Source organism: Polistes dominula, unplaced genomic scaffold (assembly GCF_049000335.1).
Source record: "Polistes dominula isolate Pdom_NZ unplaced genomic scaffold, Pdom_raw_medaka contig_22, whole genome shotgun sequence".
In the NCBI taxonomy this organism is placed as follows: Eukaryota; Metazoa; Arthropoda; class Insecta; order Hymenoptera; family Vespidae; genus Polistes; species Polistes dominula.
In genome coordinates, this window is record NW_028300966.1 from 2,106,788 (window position 1) to 2,115,272 (window position 8,485).

At 27.0% G+C, this 8,485-nt stretch overlaps 1 long non-coding RNA gene across 1 annotated transcript; it reads right to left on the minus strand.

Moving 5' to 3' along the window:
• Positions 1–830: 830 nt before the first annotated feature.
• LOC149032446 (uncharacterized) lies at positions 831–1,467 on the minus strand. Its single transcript, XR_016176742.1, has 3 exons — positions 1,351–1,467; positions 1,054–1,201; positions 831–920 (listed from the first exon to the last, which is right to left on the minus strand). It is a non-coding gene; the product is annotated as an uncharacterized LOC149032446 (long non-coding RNA).
• Positions 1,468–8,485: the final 7,018 nt, after the last annotated feature.

The following is an 8,485-nucleotide window of genomic DNA, read 5'->3' on the forward strand; positions in this document are numbered from 1 at the left end:
AAAATCAATTGAAATTATCATAGAAATGTTCGATAGTAAAATATACTTACTTTTAGTCTTCGTTGATGATTGCAGGATGGGTAACCTACCCTTAGGATGACGATGTATAAAATAAAATTAAAGAAAAAGTCTAAAAAGCTGAAACATACTAAAGACTATATTACAATATTTCCTGTAAATCATTTCTGAAGGCAGGGCACACATTAAAACCATTGAATATTTTTGATAGAATGGTATTCAAGTTATTAAATATTTGTGAAATTGATCAAAGTATGCAACTATTTGCTTACAATATTACATATCAAGTATGTAATGTTAGTATAAATATCAATTAAAAATCTTTAAAGTTGTCTAAATAAAACGGTAATTATATCAGCAAACTCAATAAAGAGTAACATAAAAAATAAACCAGATTTTATACCATTCTATGCAATGAAAAACTTTTTAAACTATTAAAATCAAAAAGATAACGTTAGAAATAAAATTATTAAATAATTTAATACGCCTTATTTTCGTTCATGTTGTCTCGTTGAAAGATAGAAGGCGAATAAGAGGTATGTTACTACGTAACCTTGGTAGAGGGGATCTAGGTAGTGTCGAACGCTCGGCTATTATACCTATGTTATCGGCTGTTTACGTTTTGTCGTCGGAAATTCGACGAAGAAAATTTCTCGAGAAATTCCTGGAAATAAAAATACACATTTATAATAACCTATATGTCGAGTGTATTGTTTTCTTATTCTTCCTCTCTCTCTCTCACTCTTTCTCTCTCACACTTTCTGTACTATTTCTATATGCTTATATGCTTATATTTAAAAAAAATAATGCTCACCTCGCCGTATATGGAGAAGATAAAAAAAGTTGCCACAAGGTTAAAATATTAGTGAATTCGTGTTATAACTCTTCCCATGTTAAGAAAACTAAAAGAAAGTAAAATATGAAAACACATATAAAAATTATGCATGTAGTATGCATTTGATATATAACATTCGTTATATATCATTTAATATATAACAGGAAGGTGTACATTAAAATAATAATTGAAACAATTACCTGAAATTAACGGGATAACAAAATCCGCTGCAACACGTATACAGATGGCAGATTAAAAAATTAGAAAGATTCGCCATATTGAAGTGCATAAGACTGGCGCGAAAATACTGCATGCGCGAAAATGATGCGCAATAGATCTTCTTTCCACCTATAATAAAGAAAAATTTCGAAAGGTTAAAAAAACGATATAGGACCACAAAAATTGTCAAAATATACTTAAAAAATCAAAATTGATCCTTACATCCTTTATATATTATAATAGGAAGGTGTAAATCTTACAAAATATCTTTTAATTACCTGATCTTAACGGGACGATGACACTCCGATGTGTTCTCCACGAATGACGCCATGAAACTGAAGAATTCGGACGAAAGCTTGGCTGTGATTGGCCAATTCCTTTTTTGAACATGAAAAGGGTCCTCACAGCTTCTTACACGGACAGAATCTGACCTTCTTTATGACCACGCTGGTCAAACTACATATGATAATTTATTTATTAAATAAATTAAAAATCATTTCTATTTTTCTAATAAATGTACACAATATTTATAAATATTCTAAAAATAATGAATAGAATAAAGACAATGTAGACATTAAGAGATCTTTGTCGTTTTGCATAAAAGAATACAATCGTATAGAAGAGAATTGTCGATAGAAAAATGTCTAATATGAAATGTAGCATATGAAAGAATAAATTCCCAAAATCTGTATCGATAAAGAATCCTCACAATTGAAATACTTTCAGAGATGCATAATTGTTTTAAAAATATTCATAATAACGTTTATACACCATTCACACACGAAGATTATTCCACATGCTTTTCTATGCTATAAGATACTACATTCTCTTTATCTTATTCATTATTTTTAGAATAATTATTAATAATGTGTACATTTTATTTGTAATCGAAAAAGAAACACAAATTTATAACATATCAAAATTGTTTTCTATTTAATATATGTTAAATTGTGAGATAGTAGAAACCTGCTTTAAAAAATAAAATATGCATTATAACAAAAATAATTTTATCCTGAAATTAAATAAAATAAATATTACAATAAAAGATTTCTTGTTTTATCGGTTTAATGCCTGTAACATTATAAAAGTTATTAAAAAACATTATAAGGTAATTAGTTTCTGGAGATGAAATGGATAGAAGGATCCAAGGAAAGGAATAAAAATATGTTCATTGGAAAATTACAGAAACTAATTACAATTATAATGTTTATGGTAAGCGGTCTTTGGCTGGATTTTACTTGCAATGGAATGTAAAACATATCAAAATATGTTAAACATTACATGGAAAGTAAAATACCATTGCCCAGGTCTAACCACGAGGAGGTAACCGCTTCTGAAGACCCAAGAGGGATGTGCATCCTAAAGATGCTCACATCCGAATATAATTCAAAGGAATGAATCTAACTCTTAGGCCCCACCATAAGAGTACCATTCAAAAAATCGTTAAAATTATTATCGAAAATACCAGAGAAAAATTTCAATATTAAAAAATACAAAATGAAAGACAAGGAGTGTAATCTGAAAAGAAATTCAATAAAATCATCGATGATACTTAAAACTAACACACCCTAGAATAACTTTAACTTATAGAAATACAATCTATATACATTTATATACATAATTTTCAATCTACATAAAATAAAGTATAATAATTAAAAAGAGTATACAATTATAAGTTGTACCATGGAATCTGTAAATAAAGAAAATACATTAAAAATAATTATCAAACACGTTCGATGCTAAAAGGAGAATTATATAACGATACACATTTTCATTTTATTTATACAAATAATTATTTTATACTATCCTATATTACCAAGTCCACTTCTGGTGCCTTTATGGTCCTCCTCTGGTCCACCTGTGGTCGTTTCCTTACCATAGTCCAATCTGCAACAGAAAACAAAGGGATAAAAAAGAGTTAAACAATAAAAGGGATAGGAAAAAAGGAGGGATGGGTGTAACTTTTAAAGCGGAACTTTTCACGATTTTTTTTTTAAGTGGTTTCCCCCCGATTGGACTAGTCCACTGACTCTAAATTTAGGAGAAACCTACACTAAATGTTCAGTCCAACACCGTATACTATTGCGAACTTACGGAAATGAATCCTTGGGTCCGTCTAACAATTAGCGGAAGATGCCTTCCCTTACAATGAAGCTTCAGTTTCCCATGCTAAATGCATATCTATCAATGCATATCAAAAAGACAAAAAAGAAAAAAAGAAAAAAAAAGGACGGTAGTTCAAGTTTAAAAGTTAAATGAACATGATTCTATCCTTGGGAGTAAGAAGATAGAATCATGGCTCGCGTGGGCAGGGTCGCATCCCTGAAGTAAATTCTTTATTTGTAAATGGTACCACCCTTTACGAACAAAAAAATTTACCCGCTACCCATTGAACCGCTTCTGAAACAGAAATTTTTAATGAATATTAATACAATTTTATTTGCAATGTAAGTAATTGGAGTATATTATATTACCTTCCGATCTAGGAACGCAATCAAGTTGAAGACAGTTATCTGATAAATTGAAAAAATAAATTCATATTAAAATTATTTTCTATTCAAAGTATGTTAATAGGTATGTAATGTTTAGATTAATGTATATGCGTTGAAACAATCTGAAAAATAATTAAAGTATATTAAAATAATGAAATAATTGTTAAATAATCGATAGAAGTATCGATTATTATTTAAAAGTACGGAATATATTTTCGGAGTACCTTCCTCTTCGAAATGCACTAATAGACTGAGCTGTTGTTCTCTAAAACAAAACATTGATTAGAAAGTTGTTTATATGACTTCATATATGTTGATCATGTGTGCAACGGTAATTATAATTGTAATAAAGAAAATTCAATATTATAACGTACAGATTTTATTATTTTATTTATTCTGAAATAAGTATTTTATTGTTCATGAGCAGTGATGACTTCGAGTATTAAATTATGCTGTAATATAAGAAGGGTGTATTAGAATATTAAAATAATTGTTAAATAATCGATAGAAGTATCGGTTATTGTTTAAAAGTACGAAATATATTCTCGGAGTACCTTCCTCTTCAAAATTTACTTATGGACTAACCCATTGTTCTCTAAAACAAAACTTTGATTAGAAAGTTGTTTATGATTTTTCTTATGTTGATTATTTCTGCAACGGTAATTATAATTCTAATAAAGAAAATTCAATATTATAACGTACAGATTTTATTATTTTATTTATTCTAAAGTAAGTATTTTATTGTTCATGAGCAGTGATGACTTCGAGTATTAAACTATGCTGTAATATAAGAAGGGTGTATTAGAATATTAAAATAATTGTTAATTAATCGATAGAAGTATCGATTATTGTTTAAAAGTACGAGATATATTATTGGAGTACCTTCCTCTTCGAAATTCACTTGCAGACTGACCCAATGTTCTCTAAAACAAAACTTTGATTAGAAAGTTGTTTATGACTTTTCTTATGTTGATTATTTCTGCAACGGTAATTAAAATTCTAATAAAGAAAATTCAATATTATAACGTTCAAATTTTATTATTTTATTCATTCTAACGTAATTAATTTATTGTTCATGCGCAGTGATGACTTCGAGTGTTTAATTGTCCTGTAATATAAGTACAGTGTATAAGAATATTAAAATAATTGTTAATTAATCGATAGAAGTATCGATTATTGTTTAAAAGTACGAGATATATTATTGGAGTACCTTCCTCTTCGAAATTCACTTGCAGACTGACCCATTGTTCTCTAAAACAAAACTTTGATTAGAAAGTTGTTTATGATTTTTTTTATGTTGATTATTTCTGCAACGATAATTATAATTCTAATAAAGAAAATTCAATATTATAACGTTCAAATTTTATTATTTTATTCATTCTAACGTAATTAATTTATTGTTCATGCGCAGTGATGACTTCGAGTGTTTAATTATGCTGTAATATAAGTAGAGTGTATTAGAGTATTAAAATAATTGTTAATTAATCGATAGAAGTGTCGATTATTGTTTAAAAGTACGAGATATATTATTGGAGTACCTTCCTCTTCGAAATTCACTTGCAGACTGACCCAATGTTCTCTAAAACAAAACTTTGATTAGAAAGTTGTTTATGACTTTTCTTATGTTGATTATTTCTGCAACGGTAATTAAAATTCTAATAAAGAAAATTCAATATTATAACGTTCAAATTTTATTATTTTATTCATTCTAACGTAATTAATTTATTGTTCATGCGCAGTGATGACTTCGAGTGTTTAATTGTCCTGTAATATAAGTACAGTGTATAAGAATATTAAAATAATTGTTAATTAATCGATAGAAGTATCGATTATTGTTTAAAAGTACGAGATATATTATTGGAGTACCTTCCTCTTCGAAATTCACTTGCAGACTGACCCATTGTTCTCTAAAACAAAACTTTGATTAGAAAGTTGTTTATGATTTTTCTTATGTTGATTATTTCTGCAACGGTAATAATAATTCTAATAATGAAAATTCAATATTATAACGTACAGATTTTATTATTTTATCTATTCTAACGTAATTATTTTATTGTTCCTGCGCAGTGATGACTTCGAGTGTTTAATTATGCTGTAATATAAGTACAGTGTATAAGAATATTATATTAATTATTAATTAATCGATAGAAGTGTCGATTATTGTTTAAAAGTACGAGATAAATTATTGGAGTACCTTCCTCTTCGAAATTCACTTATAGACTGACCCATTGTTCTCTAAAACAAAACTTTGATTAGAAAGTTGTTTATGATTTTTTTTATGTTGATTATTTCTGCAACGGTAATTAAAATTCTAATAAAGAAAATTCAATATTATAACGTTCAAATTTTATTATTTTATTCATTCTAACGTAATTAATTTATTGTTCATGCGCAGTGATGACTTCGAGTGTTTAATTGTCCTGTAATATAAGTACAGTGTATAAGAATATTAAAATAATTGTTAATTAATCGATAGAAGTATCGATTATTGTTTAAAAGTACGAGATATATTATTGGAGTACCTTCCTCTTCGAAATTCACTTGCAGACTGACCCATTGTTCTCTAAAACAAAACTTTGATTAGAAAGTTGTTTATGATTTTTCTTATGTTGATTATTTCTGCAACGGTAATAATAATTCTAATAAAGAAAATTCAATATTATAACGTACAGATTTTATTATTTTATTTATTCTAAAGTAAGTATTTTATTGTTCATGAGCAGTGATGACTTCGAGTATTAAACTATGCTGTAATATAAGAAGGGTGTATAAGAATATTATATTAATTATTAATTAATCGATAGAAGTGTCGATTATTGTTTAAAAGTACGAGATAAATTATTGGAGTACCTTCCTCTTCGAAATTCACTTATACACTGAGCCGTTGTTCTTTAAAACTAAACATTAATTAGAAAGTTGTTTATATTTCTTTTTTTTATTTCGAGCATGTGTGCAACGATAATTATAATTCTAATAAAGAAAATTCAAGATTATAACGTACAGATTTTATTAGTTTATTTATTCTAATGTAATTATTTTATTGTTCATGAGCAGTGATGACTTCGAGTGTTAAATTATTTGTAATATAAGTAGAGTGTATTAGAATATTAAAATAATTGTTAATTAATCGATAGAAGTATTAATAATTGTTTAAAAGTGTGAAATATATTTTCGGAGTTCCTTCCTCTTCGAAATTTATTTATAGACTGAGCCGTTCATTAGAATGATAATATAATTGTTAAATAATTAATATAAGTGCATTTTGTTATCTAATAACTTATTACATATGATCTATGTACCTTTCCCTTCAAGATTCACCTTTTAACTGAGACATTATCCTCTGTGAAAATGCTTTTATTCAATGTTGGTTATGTTATTTTCCAAATGTTGCCCATGTATGTAACAAAATAAAACATTCCAATTAAACAGAGATTAACATTATAACTCTCTTCATGTAATTACTATTTTTATTAAATGCACATGTAACTTGTAATCATTATAAAAATAATGAATACAATAAAAAGAATGCATAATGTAAACATTATCTCATTGCACACGACAAAACAATCATGTAGAGAAGAAACCTTGTCAAAGAAATTTGTAAAACAATTGACAATCTATCGCTTGCCAATAGTAAAAAAGTCCCTATAATTTGTTCTTTAACGTAAAAATACGCCTTTATGATAAAAATTTATTTTTGTACGGGTGGCAAGCGATAGATCGTCAATTGTTTTATAAATTTCTTTGACAAAGTTTCTTTTCTACATGATTTGTTCTCATATACAAAATGAGATAATGTTTACATTATGTACTCTTTTTATAATATTATTATTTTTATAATATTTTCGAGTTACACATGTGCTTTTAATAAAAATAGTAATTACATACAAGTAAAAAGAGTGTAAAAATTAGTGTGCTAAAATATAAAATTCTCTTTTTTTGAATGTCATTGGCGTTGCATACATGGGCAATATTTGGAAAATAACTCAAGCAACATTGAAAAGAAGTATTTTTTTACAGGAAAATATCACAGTCCAAAGGTGAATCTCGAAAAGGAAGGTACATTGATCATATGTAATAAGTTATTATATAACAATATGCCCTTATATTAATTATTTAACAATTATTTTATCATTCTAATATACTGTAATTACATTTCAGATTGTTTCTATGCATATACATTGGTTTAAACATTTTATATGTTTTAACATATATTAAATAGAAAACAATTTTGATATGTTATAAATTTGTGTTTCTTTTTTCGATTACAAATAAAATGTACACATTATTCATAATTATTCTAAAAATAATGAATAAGATAAAGAGAATGTAGTATCTTATAGCATAGAAAAGCATGTGGAATAATCTTCGTGTGTGAATGGTGTATAAACGTTATTATGAATATTTTTAAAACAATTATGCATCTCTGAAAGTATTTCAATTGTGAGTATTCTTTATCGATACAGATTTTGGGAATTTATTCTTTCATATGCTACATTTCATATTAGACATTTTTCTATCGACAATTCTCTTCTATACGATTGTATTCTTTTATGCAAAACGACAAAGATCTCTTAATGTCTACATTGTCTTTATTCTATTCATTATTTTTAGAATATTTATAAATATTGTGTACATTTATTAGAAAAATAGAAATGATTTTTAATTTATTTAATAAATAAATTATCATATGCAGTTTGATCAGCGTGGTCATGAAGAAGGTCAAGTTCTGTCCGTGTAAGAAGCTGTGAGGACCCTTTTCATGTTCAAAAAAGGAATTAGCCAATCACAGCCAAGCTTTCGTCCGAATTCTTCAGTTTCATGGCGTCATTCGTGGAGAACACATCGGAGTGTCATCGTCCCGTTAAGATCAGGTAATTAAAAGATATTTTGTAAGATTTACACCTTCCTATTATAATAT